This window comes from Nomascus leucogenys, chromosome 1a, assembly GCF_006542625.1.
Source record: "Nomascus leucogenys isolate Asia chromosome 1a, Asia_NLE_v1, whole genome shotgun sequence".
In the NCBI taxonomy this organism is placed as follows: Eukaryota; Metazoa; Chordata; class Mammalia; order Primates; family Hylobatidae; genus Nomascus; species Nomascus leucogenys.
This window is the reverse complement of record NC_044381.1, coordinates 60,952,685-60,975,810: the sequence shown is the minus strand read 5'-3', so window position 1 is coordinate 60,975,810 and position 23,126 is coordinate 60,952,685. Positions and strand designations below refer to the sequence as shown.

The 23,126-nt window shown below is 37.8% G+C and overlaps 2 long non-coding RNA genes across 3 annotated transcripts; one reads left to right on the top strand and one right to left on the bottom strand.

Moving 5' to 3' along the window:
• Positions 1-11,422: 11,422 nt before the first annotated feature.
• Positions 11,423-14,681, top strand: LOC115835840. Its single transcript, XR_004030833.1, has 3 exons — positions 11,423-11,433; positions 14,541-14,548; positions 14,601-14,681. It is a non-coding gene; the product is annotated as an uncharacterized LOC115835840 (long non-coding RNA).
• Positions 14,682-19,954: 5,273 nt separating this feature from the next.
• On the bottom strand, positions 19,955-22,354 carry LOC105738469. 2 transcript variants are annotated; one of them, XR_001114272.1, is made up of 4 exons: positions 22,261-22,354; positions 21,265-21,393; positions 20,344-20,466; positions 19,955-20,255 (listed from the first exon to the last, which is right to left on the bottom strand). It is a non-coding gene; the product is annotated as an uncharacterized LOC105738469 (long non-coding RNA). The 2 variants fall into 2 exon arrangements; XR_004030831.1 differs by having other exon boundaries at positions 19,955-20,251.
• Between the last annotated feature and the right edge of the window lie 772 nt (positions 22,355-23,126).

The following is a 23,126-nucleotide window of genomic DNA, read 5'->3' as shown; positions in this document are numbered from 1 at the left end:
GTGCTGATATCCATGGGTAAGAAACCTGAAGATGAATCACATCACAGGACTCTTTGCAGACACCCTCCAGTACCAGCCTGGAGCCCAGTAGCTCTGCTGGGTGGCTAGACCCAGAAGAGAAATAACAATCACTGCAGTTTGGCTCTCAGTAAGCCCATCCCTAGAGAAAGTGGGAGAGCACCACATCAAGGGAGCACCCTGTGGGGCACAAGAATCAGATCAGCAGCCCGTGAGCCCCAGATCTTCCCTCTGACATAATCTCCTCAAATGAGAAAGAACAAGAAAAAAATTTTGATAATATGACAAAACAATGTTCTTTAACCTCCCCCAAAGAGCACTCTAGCTCATCAGCAATGGATCCAAACCAAGAAGAAATCTCTGAATTGCCAGAAAAAGAATTCAGAAGGTCTCTTATTAAGCTAATTAAAGAGGCACCAGGGAAAGGTGAATTCCAACTTAAAGAAATTAAAAAAAATACAGGATATGAGTGGAAAAACCTCCAGTGAAATAGGTAGCATAAATAAAAAACAATCACAACTTCTGGAAATGAAAAACACACTTAGAGAAATGCAAAATGCACTGGAAAGTCTCAGCAATAGAATTGAACAAGTAGAAGAAAGAACTTCAGAGCTCAAAGACCAGGCTTTTTAATTAACCCAATGTGACAAAGACAAAGAAAAAGGATTAAAAATGACAAAGCCTCCAAGAAGTTTGGGATTATGTTAAATGACTAAACCTAAGAATAAGTGGTGTTCCTGATGAAGAAGAGAAATCTAAAACTTTGGAAAACATATTTGAGAAAATAATTGAGGAAAACTTCCCTGGCCTTGCTAGCGATCTAGATATCCAAATACAAGAAGCTCATAAAACACCCAGGAAATTCATTGCATAAGATTATTGCCTAGGCACATAGCCATACAGTCAAGATGAAGGAAACAATCTTAAGAGCTGTGTGGCAAAAGCATCAGTTATCCTATAAAGGAAAACCTGTTGGATTAACAGCAGATTTCTCAGCAGAAACCCTACAAACTGGAAGGGATTCCTACAAGCTACAAGAAAGGATCACCTACAAGCTAGATGGGGTCTCATCTTTATCCTCCTTAAATAAAACATTTACCAGACAAGAATTTTGTGTCCAGCAAAACTGAGATTCATAAATGAAGAAAAGATACAGTGTTTTTCAGATAAATGAATGCTGACAGAATTCACCATTACCAAGCCAATACTACAAGAACTGCTAAAAGAAGCTCTAAATCCTGAAACAAATCCTAGAAATACACCAAAACAGGACTTTCTTAAAGCATAAATCTCACAGGATCTATAAAACAATAACACAATGAAAAAAAAACCAAGATATTTAGGCAAGAACTAGCATGACAAATAGAAGAATACCTCACATCTCAATATTAACATTGAATATAAATGGCCTAAATGCTCCACTTAAAAGATACAGAATGGCAGAAGAGGTAAGAATTCACCAACCAAGTATTTGCTGTCTTCAAGAGACTCACTTAACACAGGACTCACATAAACTTAAGGTAAAGGGGTAGAAAAAGATATTCCATGCAATTGAACACCAAAGGTGAGTAGGAGTAGCTATTTCTATATCAAACAAAACAGACTTTAAAGCAACAACAGTTAAAAAAGACAAAGAGGGACATTATACAATGATAACAGGGCCAAACAGGAAAATGACATAATCCTAAATATATATGCACCTAACACTGGAACTCCCAAATTTATAAAACAATTACTACTAGACTTAAGAAATGAGACAGACGGCAACACAATAATTGTGGGGGACTTTAATACTCCACTGACAGCAGTAGACAGGTCATCAAGACAGAAAATCGACAAAGTAACAATAGATTTAAAAATATACCATAGAACAAATAGACTTAACAGATATATACAGAACATTCTATCCAACAACTGAAGAATATACATTCTACTCATCACCATGTGGAACATTTTCTAAGATAGACCATATGATAAGCCACAAAACAAGCTTCAATACATTTAAGAAAATCAAAATTATACCAAGTATTCTCTCAGGCCACAGTGGAATAAAACTGGAAATCAACTCCAAAAGGAACCCTCAAAACCACACAAATGCATGGGAATTATACAACATGCTCCTGAATGATTGTTGGGTCAACAATAAAATCAAGATGGAAATGAAAAAATTCTTTGAACTGAACAATAATAGTGACACAACCTATCAAAACCTCTGGGATACAGTGAAAGTAATGCTAAGAGGAAAGTTCATAGCATTAAATGCCTATGTCAAAAAGTCTAAAAGAGCATAAATAGACATTCTAAGGTCACACCTCAAGGAACTAGAGAAACAAGAAGAAATCAAATCCAAATCCAGCAAAAGAGAATAAACAACAAAGATCAGAGCAAACTAAGGGAATCTAAAACAAAAAAATCCAAAAGATAAATAAAACAAAAAGCTGCTCCTTTGAAGAGATAAACAAAATTGATGGACTATTAGCAAGATTAACCAAGAAAAGAAGAGAGAAGATGCAAACAAGCTCAATTAGAAATGAAACAGGAGATATTACAACTAATACCACAGAAATACAAAAGATTATTCAAGGTTACTATGAACACTTTTATGCACACCAACTAGAAAATCTAAAGGAGAGGGATAAATTCCTGGAAATATACAACCCTCTTAGATCAAACCATGAAGAAATAGAAACTCCGAACAGACCAATAACAAGCAGTGAGATTGAAATGTTAATTTAAAAAATTACAACAAAACAGAGTCCAGGACCAGAGGGATTCACAGTTGAATTCTATCAGACAGAATTCAGATGGTTGAATTCTATCAGAAGAATTGGTACCAATCCTATTGACACTATTTCACAAGATAGGGAAAGAGAATCCTCTCTAAATCATTCTATGAAGCCATTATCACCCTAATATCAAAACCAGGAAAGGGATCACAAAAAAGAAAACTACAGACCAATATCCTTGATGAACATAGATGTAAAAATCTTCAACAAATCCTAACAGAATCCAACAGCATATCAAAAAGATAATCCACCATGATCAAGGTGGTTTCATACCAGGGATGCAGAGATGCAGGGATGGTTTAGTAATGTAAGTCAATAAATGTGATCCACCACATAAACAGAATTAAAAACAAAAGTCACATGATCATCTCAATAGATGCAGAAAAAGCATTGTCAAAATCCAGCATCCCTTTATGATTAAAACACTCAGCAAATTCAGCATAGAAGGGACATACCTTAAAGTAATAAAAGCCATCTACAACAAACCCAAAGCCAACATTATACTGAATGGGGAAAAATTGAAATCATTCCCCTTGAGAACTGGAACAAGACAAGGATGTCCACTTTCATTACAATTTTTTTTTTTTTTTTTTTTTTTTGGTGGAGTCTCACTCTGTTACCCAGGCTGGAGTGCAGTGGCACGATTTCAGCTCACTGCAAGCTCTGCCTCCCAGGTTCATGCCATTCTCCTGCCTCAGCCTCCCAAGTAGCTGGGACTACAGGTGCCCACCACCATGCCCAGCTAATTTTTTGTATTTTTAGTAGAGACGGGGATTCACCGTGTTAGCCAGGATGGTCTCAATCTTCTGACCTTGTGATCTGCCCACCTTGGCCTTCCAAAGTGCTGGGATTACAGGTGTGAGCCACCATGCCTGGCCCACTTTCATCACTTTCATTCAACATAGTACTAGAAGTCCTAGCCAGAGCAATCAGATAAGAGAAAGAAATAAAGGGCATTCAGATTGATAAAGAGGAAGTCAAGCTGTTGCAAAGTTTCAGGACACAAAATTAATGTACACAAATCAGTAGCACTGCCATATATCAACAGAAACCAATCTGGGATTTAAATCAGTAACTCAAGCTCTTTTGCAATAGCCACAAACAACATAAAATACTTAGGAATATACCAAACCAAGGAGATGAAATACCTCTACAAGGAAAACTCCAAAATGCTGCTGAAAGAAATAATAGACAACACTAACAAATGAAAACACATCCCATGGTCATCGACGGGTAGAATCAATATTGTGAAAATGACCATATTGCCAAAAGCAATCTACCAATTCAGTGCAATTCCCATCAAAATATCACTATCGTTTTTCAGAGAACAACAACAAATCCAAAATTGCATATGGAACCAAAAAAGAGCCCGCATAGCCAAGGGAAGACTAAGCAAAACAAACAAACAAACAAAAAATCAAAGGCAAAAACCACATCTGGAGAAATCACCTTCCTCCACTTCTAAGAATACCAGAAGGCTATAGTCACCAAAACAACATGGCACTAGTATAAAAATAGGCACATAAACCAATGGAAGAGAATAGAGAACCCAGAAATAAATCCAAATACTTACAGCCAACTGATCTTCAACAAAGCAAACAAAAACATAAAATGGGGAAAGGACATCTTATTCAGCAAATGGTGCTGGGATAATTGACAAGCCACATGTAGAAGAATGAAACTGGATCCACGTCTCTCACCTTATACAAAAATCAGCTCAAGATGGATGAAAAACTTAAATCTAAGACCGGAAACATTAAAAATTCTAGAGGATAACATTGGGAAAACCTTTCCGGAAATTGGCTTAGGCAAATAATTCATGACCAAGAACCCAAAATCAAATTCAACAAAACAAGGATAAATTGTTTTTAAGTTGGGACTTAATTAAACTAAAAAGCTTCTGCACAGCAAGGAAGTAATCAGCAGAATAAACAGACAACCCACACAGTGGGAGAAAATCTTCACAAAATATGCATCTGACAAAGGACTAATACCCAGAATCTATGGGAAACTCAAAACAAATCAGCCAGAAAAAACAAAAACAAAAACCAAAACAAAAAACAAAAAAAAAATTCCATCAAAAGGTGGGCTAAGGACATGAAGAGGCAATTCTCAAAAGAAAATATGCAAACAGCCAACAAACATATGAAAAGATGTTCAACATCACTAATTATCAGGGAAATGCAAATCAAAACCACAATCAATACCACCTCACTCCTGCAAGAATGGCCTAAATAAAAATAAAAATATAAATATAATAGATGTTGGCAGGGTTGTGGTGAAAGGGGAACACTTCTACACTGCTGGTGGGAATGTAAACTAGTACAACCACTACGGAAAACAGTGTGGAGATTCCTTAAAAAACTGAAAGTAGATCTACCATTTGATTCAGCAATTTCACTAGTGGGTATCTACCCAGAAGAAAATAAGTCATACAAAAAAGATACCTGTGCATGCATGCCTATAGCAGCACAATCTGCAACTGCAAAATTATGGAACCAGCACAAATGCCCATCAATCAACCAGTAGATAAAGAAAATTAGGTGTATATACACCATGGAATACTATTCAGCCATAAAAAGAAACGAAATATGGCATTCACAGCAACCTGGATGGAATTGGAGACCAATAATGGTCTTATTCTAACACCATTATTTTAATTCAGGAATGAAAAACCAAACATCATATATTCTCACTCATAAGTGGGAGCTACGTTATGAGGACACAAAAGTCATAAAAATGATACGATGGACTTTGGAGACTCAAGGAAAAGGATGGGAGGGGGTTGAGGGATAAAAAACTACACATTGAGTACAGTGTACACTGCTTGAGTGATAGGTGCACCAAAATCTCAGAAATCACCACTAAAGAACTTATCCTTGTAACTAAACTCCACCTGTTCCTCAAAACCTATTGAAATAAAAAAGAATAATACGTTTTTTTTAAAGTAAAGCCCAGGATGCGTGACCTTGGCATCTTTTCTATCACCGGTAAGATACTAGTCAATTCTTTTCTGGATCATTCACTTTGCATCACATATAAACTAATAGAAACCTAAATTCAAATAGAGCCATAGAATCATCCATAATGTATCAAATTAGTAATTGGTAATGTCAAGTGGATCATGACATATTCAATGTATCCAGCTTGAATTCACAGGGTGATTTAGCTGCTGAAAGCCTTAACTGGCCATCTTCAGATTTTGCCAACATTAAGGGAATTTTAAGGGAAAAATACCACTATAAAAGCAGATTAGAATATCCATGTTCCCTGAAAACCCTAAAATTGTAACTCTTCATAAATCAGCTGAGAATAACTGATCAGGTTCAATTATTTCCTTATCACCAAAACCATCACTGAGAGAATATTTAAGAGTAGTAAATGAAAAGGTCTAGACAGTATAAGTTATTACAGTCCATCTTCTGAGCTGACTTTCCTTTAGGTACACCAAAATATTCCGTAATAGCCAACACATTATGTCTAAAGAGTGATGACGATAAACTGGAAAGAGAGTTAAGAGATTGTTTAGTGCTTCGGATAGGAAAAACACTTTCTCCAATTTGCCAAATAATTATTGGTAGCTATTTTAGATGCATTATCTCTAAAGACAAAGCAAGTTCTAAATTTATGATCTCCATTAAGATAGAATATAATTGTGCTTATTTTATATAGAAAGAAATGGAAGCATGCACAAATTAGGTGACCTTCCCATTGCTGCAGGCGGAAAAACCATGGATGAGAATTTGGAGGATCCTAGAGTTACTTTTCAGCTCAGAACCTGGAGAGGAGGATAACATTTTACTCAACAGAACACTGGGTCAAAAGTTAGAGATTCCTAGCTTTATTATCTGCATGGTATTGTTTCTACTGAAAATAGGAATAAAATATTTGCAACTAAAAAAGAAATTGGCCAATACAACTGCTGGGGTCTCTGAAAACCTTTGCGCCTTTTGGAGCTAGATGCTGTATAAACTTATCCGGCTCATTCTCATTTAGCATAGGTTCATACCAACATATCTGATTGGCTCAGCTGGGCTTGGGGCTCAGTGCTAGCCTGCAATATTAGTGGACAATGTATTCAAATGGAGCTGCAGAAGTTATCTATTGTTTTCTTCAATATTGGAGCTTAGAAGTCGCCAGAATATTATTCATTTTATTATTCATTTCCTCTTTCTTGTATTGAGTATGCTTGGATATTTTGTATGCTTGGATTTTCTGGTTTATAGATTAGCCAATCACACATCCTCCAAAATGGAAATGTTCACGATCATTTAAAGCAGGCAAAAACTGACACGTGACTCTAAGAAAATTATTCAACCTTTCAAAATCTAGTGTTTCTTGCCTCTAAAAATGGGGATAATAGCAGTCCTACCTCATAAAGGTTTCATTTGAGATTAAATGAGATAATGCCTGCGAAGTGCATAGCACTACGCCTGGCACATAGTGCTCAATAATAGTTAAGGTTGTCATCCTTGTTTTATTGGAGTTCTAAATATTTGCATTGTGATGTAATTAATTTCTCTGCTTGGTCATACATATAAACTCTGTGAAGCAATTGAAAACACCATTGAAATGAGAATCAGGCAAAGCCTGATCATGACTTTTACAGGACTGAACACTGCAAATATCATGGTACTCTCCAACATCTGATTTAAAACAAACATATTAGCAAGCTGGGTGCAGTGGCTCATGTCTCTAATCCCAGCTCTTTGGGAGGCCAAGATGCGAAGATCACTTGAGGCCAGGAGTTTGAAACCAGTATGGTCAATAAAGCAAGATCCCATTTCTATTTTTTTGAAAGCCTAACAACACTAAACATACATGCATACTGAAGTCAGATGTTTCCTTCTTTTTTTTTAAAAAAAAAAAAGAAACCCAAAAACCTGCTTTGCTGATTTCTCTAAACAACTGCTTACTTGTTCTATTATGTAATCCAGCCATGGAATTAGCAATTTTTTAATGATTATGTTTTTATAAATTAGAGTGTAGGGTTCTATAGCCATGATTAGTATCTTGCAGTAATTATATACATAGGCTAAATGCATAAGAACTGTGAGTCAACACTGTCATTGAACTGAGTGCTAAAATCATAAATCTTTTTTTTTTCTTTTGGAATCAAACCTTTTTTCTATATTGATATAGGTCAAATTTAATAGCAGAAGTAAATGGGGAAAATTAATTTGGTACAAATTTTTAGGAATAAATCTATGTGTTAAGGCAGGTCAAACTGTATAACATTCATTAAGGAAAATTTGATGTGATGTCACATTGCTGTGCATGGTGTAAGGATAATCCTGAAAAATGGAGTAACAGGTCTGAAGGGCAAGGTGACCATAGAATTAATAAATACATCTGTAGTGGAATTCAATATTGCATAAATGACTATGGAATAGCCCCTCAGTAGATGACAGATGAGACTACTACAAAAGGAGCCATGGGCTGGAGTTATAACTAGTCTCGACAAAACATGCAATGAGTTGATTCCATGGGTGATGTTTGTCGCTAGTGGAATAGATAAGACTGACTGAAAATAGCCTATTGCATCAGCATCACAGGAAAGGCTTCATGTACCTCAGCTTAATAGACTACAAGGTAATTGCGGCGTCTAAGTGGTGGGGGAAGGAGAACTGGCCTGAGTCACAGCCAAGGCACGAGTGTGGGTTCTGTTCCTGACTACAAGTATCACTTGCTAGCCATGTGACGTTTGTATTACCACTATTATCCTTTTGACATGGGCTGATTGCACTCACTAAGCTTCAATGACCTCATCTTTAAAATGGACTATAATCATCTCCACTGCAGTTTCTGTAGGGATTATACGAGATGATGCTGAAAACCACTGAGCAGTGCACTTAGCACATATTTAAGGGCTGGATACACATTACCCACAATTCCACTTTTTTGTCAATCAAATATTTTTATTTGAAAAAATTTAGTCACATTCTAGTTAAAAATTTAGAATTATTTTAATTGATCTGGCCAGGCACCGTGGCTCACGCCTGTAATCCCAGCATTTTGGGAGGCCAAGGCGGGCAGATCATCTGAGGTCAGGAGTTCGAGACCAGCCTGGCCAACATGGTGAAACCTCATCTCTACTAAAACGACCAAAAAAAAGTAGCCAGGCATGGTGGTGGGCGCCTATAGTCCCAGCTACTTGGGAGGCTGAGGCAGGAGAATTGCTTGAACTCGGGAGACAAAGGTTGCAGTGAGCTCAGATCGTGCCACTACACCACTACACTCCAGCCTAGGTGACAGAACAAGACTCTGTCTCCAAAAAAAATAAAGGAAAGAAAAATGAATTACTTTAATTGATCTAATTCAGAGAATTATTAATGAAAAATTATTTTAATTATTTTTAAAGAAGGTTTCCCTCAACTGGGAAAACCTAATCATTTATATATCCAATAAAAACAACTGTTTGGATTATTTTGGTACATTCTTAGTTATTTCTAGATGGTAATGTCTTAATAGTAGACTGGCTTCACAAATTTAAGATAAGCAGCATTAAATGAATAGAAATGCATGTGACTGAGCATTAATGGCCAGTGTTTCAGGCCTGTTTCTGCTACTGATTAGTTGTTTGACCTGTTGGAAATTATGTAACCTCTCCAAGTCTCAATTATTTGTAAGACAAGGAGGTTGCATAACATGATTCTAAAATTTCTTCCTGTGCTGTAAACCTGAGCTGTCCAATATGGCAGCCACTAGCCATATGTGACTATTGAGCACATGCATGGCTGGAAATTGAGATGTAAGATATACACTAGATTTGGAAGACTCCATAGGAAAAAGCTAATGTAAAATGTATCATTAATATCTTTTCATTGTGCTTACATGTTAAAAAAAACTATTTTGAATATATTTGGCTAAGTAAAATATATTACTAATATTAATTGCACCTGTTTCTTTTTTAATGTGGTCACTAGGAAAGGTAAGATGCCATGTGGCTTGCATTTGTGGTGTGCATTTCATCACTATTGGACAGTTTTGTTCTAAGAATTCTCTTGAGTTTATGAAATACGTTTTAGTGAGAGCTCCAATTAAATCATACCCAGAGCTAGAATTCAGATCTTCTGGGAAATTTCTGATAAGTAGATAGTGTTGGTGGCTCCCCCTCCATCTGACTGCAGCAGTTGATTTGCATGGATATGCAGAAATGTAGCCTTTGAGGAAATAGGAGAAGGGAAGGGGAATGGATGAGATTAGAGTCCAGTGGGGACAGATAGAGACTGCAGCCAGAATCCAATGGAGCTGTTCATGGAGTGGGGATTCTGAGACAGTGGAGGACATGTAATGCACTTTTGGTTCCCGGGAAATAAAGCCCTGCAAGTCCACCTGCGAATGGGGTAGGAAAACACTGTAATACTACCATCAGCTGTCTGTTTGTGGAGCACTGGTGATAGCCCACTTCAAAGGAGTCTGCTATACTCATGACAGGCACAGCAGGCACTTCTCAGGTATTAGCTTGAAGGAGTGAAGTAAGAGAACAGAGCAGGCCACACAGTGAGAGAGCCTGATAGATCAATTCATAAACTATGGACTCTCAGACATAATCAGATGAGATTTTGCATAGTACCAATGTCTAGGACTCAAAATGTGGGTGCGATAGCATTTGGGATCTTAATGTTGATAAATATCTTCTCTGTACCAAAGGCCAGCGAGATCAAGGAAAGTTTTTATTTTACTTTTTTAGCAAAGCAACATAAAAGTCTTTAAAAATAAAAGTTGTTTGAGAGCAATGGCACACCAGGTTTTCTGTGTTGTTTGAAACAGCAGGCAGCATGCTCATGGTGTCTTGCCTAGGTCGTCTGGGTGAAGGTATGGGGTACAGTGAAGATGGAGGAAGTATTGACAGATTTGCACCTTGCCACTTCTGTGTTGCCTCCTCTGTTGGTTTATAGCCAATAAAATGTAGACAACATTCACTGTCTTTAGGGGGCATCAAATGCTCCGTTCGAGCTAATTATTGCAGACACAGGGCTCCCAGATCTTCTGGTGTCTAAAGAGAAGCTGGAAACCTTGATTTTTATGTCACATACTATAATATTTAAATGTTAGTAATAGCACAAATTAATACACACACACACACACACACACACACACACACACACACACCCCGTCTGTTGGCAGGATGCTGTCCGAGGTCAATCAGTATACACTGTGATATTTCTAATATTAGAAACCCTATAAATAAGTAGCCCTTATTTGCACATTCTGGAACAATTTTTCAAAGCTTTCCTAGTCTTTTTCTTCTTTAAATAACGCAGGGTTTTTTTGCGGGCTCACTAAGACATGCTTTTCCTGCACAAAGAACCTGAGACATGAGCTTGGCTCAGATATGCTACCACAAGGTGGAGCTCAAACGTTTTTCTTTTTTGTCAAGTTTTACATGAAGTTAATGCTGATTAATGCAATAACAAACTATGATTCTGTGACAACTTAGTGTATCTCCTGCTGAGATTGCTTATGTGCTTTGGTTTTGTTCAGAATTATTAGCTGTAAAAACAAACAGCAAATAAACACCAAACACCCTGAAAACATAACAGCCTATCCGTCTAATTTTTATTTTACTTTTATTGTATAGATTTAGGTTAATTTACTTTTTACCATGACATATGCTGAAGGCAGAGTTAAAGGAGTAAGGAATATATAGAGTTTTGAACTCTCGGGATCCTATAGGCTTACAATTCAAATTTTAAATTTAAAATAGAAAATAAACCCAAAAGAAAACATGATTCTCTGAGACAAGAAACATGTTTCCGTTTAGGTAAAAGGAAAACTGATAATTTGTCCCTATGGGCTGAGGTACTTAAATAATCTCTCTCTGCCTTAGGGCCTAGTCCTTCCTTAGGTTTCCAGCTTTATTTCCTGCCATTCACTTGGAATTTCCCTGAACCTCACTCTCCAAGTACATCAGTCCATACAACGTGCCCTGTTCTGAGATGTGGCTTTGCCTTGTTTGTTTGTTGTTTCATTTCCCAGCTGCTTCTGTTGTCTGGAACGTGCTTTGTTGGCTGCACCCAGACTACTGGAGTTTTTCCTTTTTGTTTCTGTTTTAAAATAACAGCTCTTGTTTCAAGGCTTGGCTGAAATCTAAAGCCCTTCAAGAAGTCTTTCCAGTTCTTCTAAGTCAGCTTCAATAATCTACTCTTCCATGATCATGATAGTACTGACTTAGGCTTTCTGGGCTAATACAGGACTGCTCTGAATACCTGACATGCCCATTCTCTGAGTTCCCACGAAGAGCATTCTTGTTTTACAGCTAAGACCCCTGAAGAGCAGAGAGACTGATGCAGCTGAGCCTCTGGAGCTGGCACTGGAGTGAGACTCATCTCAGTCCTGAGTCTGTGCTCTTACCTGCTAGGCTATGGCGTCTCCCTGAATCGTTACACTACATGCTTCATGGTCTTATATTGCCATTTTTAACTTTTATTATTATTATTGTCATCACAGTGGCTTATTTATCTATGTACTCTATTAATAGAGTTTGAGCTGTTCAAGGCCAGAGGGTAAGTCTTGTCACTGTGACTCAGCAGTGCCAGCTTTGGGGCTGTCCAGGCAGGGGGGGAGGGGTTACGGTTCAATGACTCTGGAGGCCAACGTCCAAGTTGACCTAGCTTTGCCATGTGTTAGCCATGGGGCCTGGAAAAAATGCATGTCCCTGAGACTTAGTGTCCTCCCCTGTAAAATATGGAAAGTAATTGCACTTCTTCCACAGGGTTTTGTGAAAAGTGGTTCAGTTAAAATCTGTGAAGAGCTTGAGATTTAGAGTCTGGCTCATAGAACTCCCTATGTGCTAGGAATTATTATAGCAGACATTTGGCACTTTGAATCGACAGTCCTGGCATTCAAACTGATCTATCACAGTTTTCAAGGCAGCTTTTAAAGCTTTAAACACATTGTCCAGCTTACTTGTTGATGTTTTACTCCCAATTATTTTTAGAATAAAAAAAGTTTAAGGGTTAGCTGGTGACCAGCAGTGATAAGGCAGGCCTTGACTTAGATGTGTGATCTACACTTGTAACCTGGTAAATACTCTGCTGAGTAATACATACAAGACACACTGATTTTGAATAACTGGATCTCAATTTTATACACAGTTAGATGAGCAGGCAACTTTACAATGAGAAAGTAAGACTATTAACTTTAATCTGTGTTTCTTATATTTAAATTCTAGGAGGTATTCTTATGCTTCTGAGTCTCCTATTGACTTCTGCTGAGATTATTCTCACGGTATCGCTGAAGAAATTTGAAATTTCCCGTTAAAGCAGATGCTTCACTCTCCAATTCACTGAAGCTAAAAAGACTCAATCTTTTAAAATTTTACAGAGGTTGTATGGATATCAAGGTTATGATAAAGAATCTAATCTTCAATCACAATATTTTCCTTATGGAAAATTTGATTGGATTTGCATAATTTTGACTTACAGGAAACTGGCCAGTCCCAAGTAAAAGGATTCTCTGTTCCTCTGTGAATTGCATTATCCAGTAATTAGTTTAACACATTGTATTAGTCCTTCTTGCATTGCTATAAATACCTGACACTGACACTGGGTAATTTATAAAGAAAAGAGGTTTAATTGGTTCATGGATCTGCAGTCTGTACAAGAGGCATGGTTCTGGCATCTGCTCCATTTCCGGGGAGGCCTCAGGAAACATACAATAACAGTGAAAGGTGGAGGGGAAGCTGGCTCATATTACGCGGCCAGAACAGGTGCCAGAGAGAGAGGGGAGGTGCTACACGCTTTTAAACATTCAGTTCTCATGAAAACTCTACCATGAGAACAGCACCAAAGGCAGAAATCTGCCCCCGTGATCCAATCACCTTCCACCAGGCCCACCTCCAACGTTGGGGTTTACAATTTGACATGAGATTTGGGCAAGGACTCAGATCAACCCATATCACACATGTTTACTGAGTGCCTGCTACATACCAGTCACTGTTCCAGTGACTGGCATGCTTTCATCTTTGAAAATAACATGGCTATAATACTTATATTTTCTTGGTGACCAATCAAAGTCAAGTGAAAAGCTGAATATTTCAAATAGGTAAATTCAAGCAGTTGAAAATTTAATTGCCTTAATAGTTTACAAGGAAACTAAGGAGGGTTAACCAAAGTGGGCCCAAATGCGGGTCTTCCGACGTTCTCTTCTTGTCCTTTCTCTAATTGAAGGTCTCATCCTAACTGCTGCTCCCTTCGACCACCCCAGGCACTGCCGCCTGGCCAGGAGAGGAAGGTGCCACACAAGAGTGACCCTTCCATCTCTTCCTTTGGGCTCCATCTGCCTCCTGGTTTTCACTGTCTCTGGGTTTAGATTATTATAGGGTTTCCAAATTCCCAACAGATAGTAATCTTTGAAATTTCAGAACAAATAATCAGAATTCCTGAAATGATATTATTCTCTATTTTTAAGAATACCATATTTACATATTTTTAATTAGTAACAAGTGACCATAATATTAAACTATGAATCATTTTTCTACTATAAGATTTTATAGAAAGTTTATTTAAAATTATTATTATAAATCACTACATTGGGACAAAATGATATGTTTTAAAATGACATGTTAAAGTGATCTTTCACTGACATTGACATTTTATAATAGAAAACATTGAAAGAAGGGGGTGTTAAAACAAAACAATTGCGAATAAAAATAATTTTAAAATGTAAACATTATATTATGTATATTTAATGTTTAAAAGTTAACTTTTTTATTTTTAAAAATTTTAATAGTTTTAGGGGTACAGGTGGTTTTTGGTTACATGGATGAGTTCTTTAGTGGTGAATTCTGAGATTTTAGTGCACCTGTCACTCAAGCAGTGTACGCTGTACCCACTCAATATGTAGTCTTTTATCCCTCACCCCACTCCCAGCTTCCCACCCTGCAGTCATCAAAGTCCATTATATCACTTTGTATGTGTTCGTGTCCTCATAGCTTAGCTCCCACCGATAAGTGAGAACATGCGGCATTTGGTTTTTTATTCCTGAGTTACTTCGTTTAGAATAACGGCCTCCAGCTCCATCCAAGTTACTGCAAAAGAAATTATTTCGTTCTTTTTTATGGCTGAGTAGTATTCCATGGTGTATACATACACATTTTCTTTATCCAGTCATTGGTTGATGGGCATTTAGGCTGATTCCATATCTTTGCAACTGTGAATTGTGCTGCTATAAACATGCGTGTACATGTGTCTTTTTCATGTAATGACTTCTTTTCCTTTGGGTGGATACCCAGTAGTGGGATTGCTGGATCAAATGGTAGATCTACTTTCAGTTCTTTAAGGAATCACCATACCGTTTTTCATAGAGGTTGTACTAATTTACATTCACACCAGCAGTGTGTAAGTGTTCCCTTTTCATCACTTCCACACCAACATCTATAGTTTTAACTTCTGAATATAGCCATTCTTGCAGGAGTTACGTGGTATCTCATTGTGGTTTTAATTTGAATTTCACTGATGTTGAACATTTTTCATGTTTGTTGGCTGTTTGTATATCTTCTTTTGAAAAATGGCTATTCATGTCTTTTGCCCACTTTTTGATGGGATTGTCATTTTCTTGCTGATTTGTTTGAGTTTCTTGTAGATTCTGGATATCAGTCCTTTGTCAGATGCATACTTTGTGAATATTTTCTTCCACTCTGTGGGTTGTCTGTTTAATGTGCTGATTATTTCTTTTGCTCTGCAGAAGCTTTTTAGTTTAATTAGCTCTAATTTATTCAATTTATTTATTTTTGTCTTTGTTGCATTTGCTTTTGGGGTCCTTGTCATGAATTTGCCTAAGCCAATGTCCAGAAGAATTTTTCCAATGTTATCTTTTCAAGGCCGGGCGCGGTGGCACATGCCTGTAATCCCAGCACTTGAGGTCAGGAGTACAAAACTAGCCTGGCCAACATGGCCGAACCCCATCTCTACTAAAAATACAAAAATTAGCTGGGCGTGGTGGCAGACGCCTGTAATCCCAGCTAATGAGGAGGCTGAGGCAGAAGAATCGCTTGAACGCAGGAGGTGGAGGTTGCAGTGATCCGAGATCGTGCCATTGCACTCCAGCTTGGGGCGACCGTACAAACTTCCTTCCCCCCTCAAAAAAAAAGAAAAAAAAAACAGAAGAAGAAAAAAGGAAAAAAAAATGTTATCTTTTAGAATTTTTTATAGTTTCAGGTCTTAGATTTAAGTCTTTGATCCATCTTGAGTTGATTTTTGTAAAAGGTGAGAGATGAGGATCTAGTTTCATTCTTCTACATGTGGCTTGCCAGCTTTTCCAGCACCATTTGTTGAATAGGGTATCCTTTCCCCAGTTTATGTTCTTGTATGCTTTGTCAAAAATCAGCTGGCTGTAAGTATTTGGCTTTATTTCTGAATTTTGTACTGAATTTTAAAACACAAAGCACTAGCCATCTTATCCAACAGTCTCCATCTTTGTTTTGTGACAAAAACTGCTGCTTTTATTTCACATTGATGTTTGCTCATTTATTAAGAATGCATCCAAAACTATATTCAAGCTGGGCATTAGGATACATGTAGCTTCATATAAGCTCATTTCCTTTTTTAATAATTTGTTTCTTTTCTATTGAAATCAATATTGCTTTTACTAATTCAGATTTTAGAACAGTTTTTTTGATTTCCCAAGGGAGACGTCTTCAATAATATTCACTTCTTCTTCTTCTTTCATTTCCTCTCTTCGTGTATTTGCAAAGAACTGTAACCTACAGCAAATAATCAGACCTGAGAAACACCAGAAAATATTCCTGGGCAATATTCAAATATTGTAATTCAGCCCTGTGTGGTGGCTCACGCCTGTAATCCCAGCACTTTGGGAGGCTGAGGTGGGCAGAGCACTTGAGGTCAGGAGTTTGAGATCACCCTGGCCAACATGGTGAAACCCCATCTCTACCAAAAATACAAAAAAATTAGCCGGACATGGTGGTGGGCGCCTGTAATCCCAGCTACTCAGGAGGCTGAGGCAGGAGAATCTCTTGAACCTGGGAAGTGGAGGTTCCAGTGAGCTGAGATCGCACCACTGCACTCTAGCCTGGGGGGGGGGTGCGATAAATCTATCTATCTATCATCTATCTATCTATCTATCATCTATCTATCTATCTATCGTCTATCTATCTATCTATCTATTGATCAAAATATTAGAATCGGCTAGCAAGGTTAACTATACTGCACAGAATCACAATTTGAAGTTGTTAATTAAAGGACTTATTTTGCTTTCCAAAACTTGTTATTTCTGGGCATATCAGTCATAGGATTTGTTTAAAGTACACTATACAAATAAACTTGTTAGTATTTATTTTATTTGCAAAAACAACTTACCAGTAGCAGCAGACAGGGCCATGAGCAACTGTTCATAACAAGACAACAGTTATAGCAAGACTGACTGATGAGATGGTTCTTGCTTTTCTCCTCTGTGTCTTGTTTAGGTTCCTGGAAATGTTGGCCTTAACCTTCAGCCACCAAATGTCTTGCTTTCAACTAGAAATCAGTGAACTCCTTCTAACGAGTAATGCCTCCACATTGACTGTTAGTCTTTAATAATTATGGGAGAAGTAAACAGTTTTTCTTTTTTTCTTAGTTTCTCAACTTGGTTTCTTAATTTTTGTTAAGATTCTGAAAAACATAAATTTCCCAAGAAAGACCAGGCAAGAATTTTCACATTGAAATACTCATGTAGTATACCCTTGTGGCTGCTCCCACCTTCTCTGCTGGAACTTTCTCACACTTATCTTGAGCTATGAGTTTCCTCATAAATCCAATCTGTTGGCCGCTTGTGTTTCCAGTATTTCTCACAGTTTCTTATCTAAGTTCTCCTTTTTAATCTTTCAGCATGGCTGAATATCTCTTAAAATATGTTTTCTGTTATTGTTAGGGTTTTGGTATGAGAGGAAAAGATCATGTCCTTTCTGCTATCTTGAAATGAAAGTTTAGCGTTTCCATTTTAAAACTCCATTACTGCAATAACGAGGTAAGAAGAAGCCCTTTATCAATACAGTGTTGGGAAGAAGGAGCCGCAGGATTCTCACCTGCTTTAAAGATAAACGGTGTTATGTTGAGCCGTTCCTTTAGTCTGTGCCAGAGGGGTAAGTAATTTGATAAGAAATGGTTTGGTTCTTCATTTTTTTATCTGTATATAAATGAACCATTCTTATTGCAATAATGGCTTTAATATATTAATCACTGCTTTCTGATTAAATGCTACATTTCATTATACTGTGCTATTGAAATGACAGTCTGTATGATTAGAGACAAATGTCCTATATGAGCAAATCTTACTTCAAATCTGTTAACTGCTTATACCTGCCTCCCTCCTGATCTGGACTCCTCCAATTAACAGGTAATTGTTAGAATATTCAACTTAGGCTTCAATCCTAATGCTCTTATGATACCTACTTCTTTGTTATTATATTTGTATTTGTGCAATGAAGGCTTTATAGGAAAAGGAACAGAATTAGTGAGAAAGAAGAATCTCCCTCCATGCCCCTCCTCCACCCCCAATAGCAGTTTCCATTAGTCTTGTTTTACAGCAGCTATAAATTAACTTCCTCATGAGAAAGAGGAGGGGACACCAGAAGTCCTTGACTTTAGTATGTTCATACTGGAATTTGTTAATGGAAAAACCAAACCCTGTAAAATATATAAAGAGGTTTATACTGAGCCAATTATGAGTAACCATGGCCCTGGGGAACAGTCTCTAGAGGTCCTGAGAAAGTTTGCCTGAGGCAGTCAGGCTACATTTTGGTTTTACACATTTTTAGAGAGGCAGGAACTTTAGGTAAAATCATAAATCAACACATGGAAGATGTACATTGGTTCAGACTAAAGAGGTGAGATGTCTTGAAGCAGGGGGCTTACAGGTCATAGCTGTTTTCTAAGATTTTCTGGTGGCTCTTGCCTGTAATCCCAGCACTTAGTGAGGCTAAGGTGGGAGAATTGCTTGAGCCCGGGAGTTCGAGACCAGCCTGGGCAACTTGGAAAAACCCTGTCTACACTAAAAATACAAAAATTAGCCAGGCGTGGCAGTGCACGCCTTTAATGCCAGCTACTTGGGAGGCTGAGGCAGAAGAATTGCTTGAACCTGGAAGGTGGTTGCAGTGAGCAGAGATTGCACCACTGTACACCAGCCTGGGTGACAGAGCAAGACCCTGTTTCAAAGAAAAAGAAAGAAAGAAAAAAACTTAAATAAATAAAAAAAATACGCTGATGATAATAAGCAAGAAAATATTTCTTGAGAAAAATACAAGAACAAATACACCATGAAACACCACCTAAAATAGATGCTAGGATTACCGAAGGGCTGCTACTAAGCAGGTGAAAGGACTCCTTGCTGTGGATGCTGGAAATGCTAAAAGATGATGATGAAATGCCCGTTGTTCCTTGCTCCTGGAAAATGCCAATAGACACTAAAATAAAAAAGGTCCCATCTCTCCACTCCTACCTTTCAAACTTCTGCCAGTACTTCTTATTGGTAGAAACTAACCAGAAGCCAATAGGCAAGTATCTTAGTCCATTTTCAGTTCCTTGTAACAGAGTACTTGAAACTGGGCAAGTTACAAAGAAATTTATTTCTTACTGTTAGGGAAGCCGAGAAGTCCAAGGTCAAGGGGCCACATCTGGTAAGTGGCTTCTTGCTGATGAGACTCGGCAGAGTCCCATGGTGGCACGGGGCCTCACGTGGTGAAGAGGGTGAGTGTGCTAGCTCAGGTCTCTCTTCCTCTTCTTATAAAGGCACCAGTCCCACTCCTATGATAACTCATTAATCCATTAGCCCATTATTCCATTAATCCATGAATGGATTAATCCACTCATGAGAACAGAGCTCTCATGACCCAATCACCTCTGAAAAGCCTCACCTCTCAATACTGCCACATTTGGGATTAAATTTCAACATGAGTTTTGGAGGGGGACAAATATTCAAACCTTAGCAAGTAACTAGGAAAATAGAATATGCAGGGCCCCTGGACACTCAAAATGCCTGACACAACCTAGAAAGTCAGAAATGAAGGCTAAGAGCAACAGTCAAATGATCAACTTAAACTATTTTTTCTTCGGGGCTTCTGAGTGCCTATAACACATCCCAGAAGGTCATCTATTTGAATTTTGGGATATGTGTTTTTTCTTTTTGAGACGTGAAAGAGATCTGATGACTTTAAAATCTTCATTTGGATTGGTTTATTTTCATAGATTTATGTATCTCCACCAGGTGGAGTCAGAGGCCAGTTTATTAAAGGGTTAAACTTTGGAAATAAATTTGGTTAAGAATTTCAGTTTCAGAATAGATGAAGGAAAGACAAACAATACTGAGGCACTGCTTCTTTCTTCAGATATTCTTGCTGGAATGGTACCTTGTTATTATCATATCTACTTTATGTTTTGTCAATGCGCCCCCGTCCTCTGGCTATAACTTAGGACACTTCGGTTGCAAGGAACGGAGACTCATTCCAGCTGGCTCAAGAATAAAGAATGTTATTATAAATATACAACAAGGAATATCACAGACATTTTTGGAAAAGAAACAAAATACAGCCAGAGCTTACCAGGAACAAGAGCTGCTCTGTGCTTCTCTTAAGGAACATATGGTCACTCTTATTTCTCTTGCTGATGTATTCATTATTCCTTCATTAAATGTACATACTGAGTCTCTACTATGGTGCTAGGGCCTTGATATACAGGGGTAGAAAAGATATTAAATGAAAAGGCAGGTGTTAAAGAAATAAGCACACACATAAAATCATAAATTGCTATAAATGCTATGAATAAAATGTGCAAATTTGAAGAGGGAATGTACATGGGGACTTAATTACAATTAGGAGGTCAGTGAATAAACCATTATCAAAGTGACATTTAAGTATAAACCTAAAAAGATGAGTAAGAGATGGCCAGATTGACAATGGGGTAGGATGTTTGATTGCTTATAAAGGATTTGAACCAGAAAGAATTGAACCATTTTCTATGCATACAGGAACACAAGCCTTATTATTTAAATAGCTTATTATTTTAATATAGGGCAAACATATTTGTGGTGAATGGGGGACATTCTGTCAGAATTAGTGAAAACACTTAGTTGTGGAAATATATGAAATAGCTACAGTTTTATTACATTCAGGTTAGTTCTTTACTTCATATTTGCTTCATGTAGTAATTGAAGATATCAATTGTAAATTTTTTATCAGCCCAATGTTTCCCAACACTTATTCATAATGTAATTTACAAGTGCATGAAAATAACTTGCCTTGCATTTTAAGTTGGCCAGTCTCCCTTCTTCTTGTGGGAGGTTTATTACACTAACTAGCAGATCTGGCTCTCCTTTGTTTCCACTTAAATGGTACAAGGGCAAACTTGAGCCAGGCATATAAACAGTGTCCAACCTGCAAGTGATTCTTCCTTCAAACCAAATCATTGAGACCACAGCACACCACCTGACATCATCTGGCATGGCTGTGTACACTGATACATACCTGTCAGAGGTCAGACATACGGTCCTGTTCTTTTTGATCCTTCGTATGTACCAGGCTAATTATGAATGAGTATTTTGGTCTCTCTCAGTCTGAATGTTGCTGGTAGCTTTTTTCTTTCCCAGGTCCTGACTTCACAGATAACAATCCACAATTAAACTCATTTATTTAATAAAGCTTCAGCGACAGTAAAGCTTCCTATGTTGATGTTTACTTATAGGATTTGGGTAATAAACCAATAGATGGTAGATACAAAAAACTGAGTCACAACGAGCATATCCTAGTAGTCTGCTAAATTAAAAGATTGAATATAAAATAATAACTATTCTATCCAAGCTGTCTAAGCCTAGATAATGAAATATTTAAAAACCCTGCCTAGAAAGCAAATATTCCACTTAGAATTTTTTGAAAAATACCTAGAAAAGTTATTTGAGGGCAGTTTACTTGCATTGCTCGAATTATACAATTGGCAATTTAAATGAAAACTTTCTACTGACCTTTGAGGTCCTCTTGAAGTTTTTTTTTGTTTGTTTGTTTTGTTTTGTTTTTAATTTAAGAAAGAAGAGGCATCCAGCTCTGCATTTTTCCCTCATTAAGACATACCAACAGAAATAACTGGCTGCATTTGGTCTTAGCCAATATCACATGACTATCTATCTTTAGGGATTTTTTTGGCCCCCACACAGTGCATAGTTGAACTGCCAAAATATAAATCAAGATATGAAACTTACTACATTCTTCAGAATTAATAAATATTTTCCCTGGTTAAAGCAAGACTCCCATAACCAAATCATCCAAAATAAACTAGATTAATTAGGTCCAGAATGGATAAGACAGAATATTCGCAAAGGATAACACTGTATACAATTATAAATATTCATTCCTTTATGTTGCTAATTTTAGATTAGGTCAGCCTGCAGATGTATTAGTCTGTTCTCACATTGATATAAAGAACTACCTGAGACTGGGTAATTTGTGAAGAAAAGAGGTTTGACTCACAGTTCCACAGGCTGTACAGGAGGCATGGCTGGGGAAACCTCAGGAAACTAACAATCATGGCAGAAGAGTGAAGGGGAAGCAAGCATGTCTTCACATGGTGGCCGGAGAGAGAGAGAGAGAGTGAAGGGGGGAAGTGCCACACACTTTTAAACCATTGGACCTCATGAGAACTCACTCACTATCACGAGAACAGTAAGAGGGAAATCCACCTTCATGATCCAGTCACTTCCCACCAGGTCCCTCCTCCAACATGTGGGGATTGCATTTCGACATGAGATTTCGGTGGGGACACAGAGCCAAACCATATCAGTGGACATGTAATGAAAATGAAAGAGGCTAGCACACTTTAAAAATGCTCTTTGTATCTCGGTGCACTGACTAAGATGGCAGGGCAGGCTTCAAATGCCCACTCTATCAGTCACTATTGTGCAACTAGGCATCCACTAAACTCTTTGTGCCTCAGTGGCCTAACCTATAAAATAGGCATCATTCCAGCTTGTACACATCATAAGGTTTTGATGAGGATGGGATGAGATCAGGTTTCTAAGGTACTTGGTGTGTAAATAAGCTCTTAATTGAAAATCATATAGTATTATTAATGGCCAGTGATTTTGTTTCATTGCTTATCTCTGCCAGGATGTAACTGTGGGGCAGTGATTCTCACTCCCCCAACCTCAGGAGACATTTGGCAATGTCCAGAGACATTTTTGGTTGTGGGGGAGCTACTGGCATCTACTGAGTAGAATTCAGAGATGCTGCTAATATCCCACAATGCACAGGCAGCCCCCACAACAAGACTCAGACAGCCCCAAATGCAATAGTGCCAGGTTGAGAAACCCTGCTCTAGGGGTTAGTGGGCCTCCTTT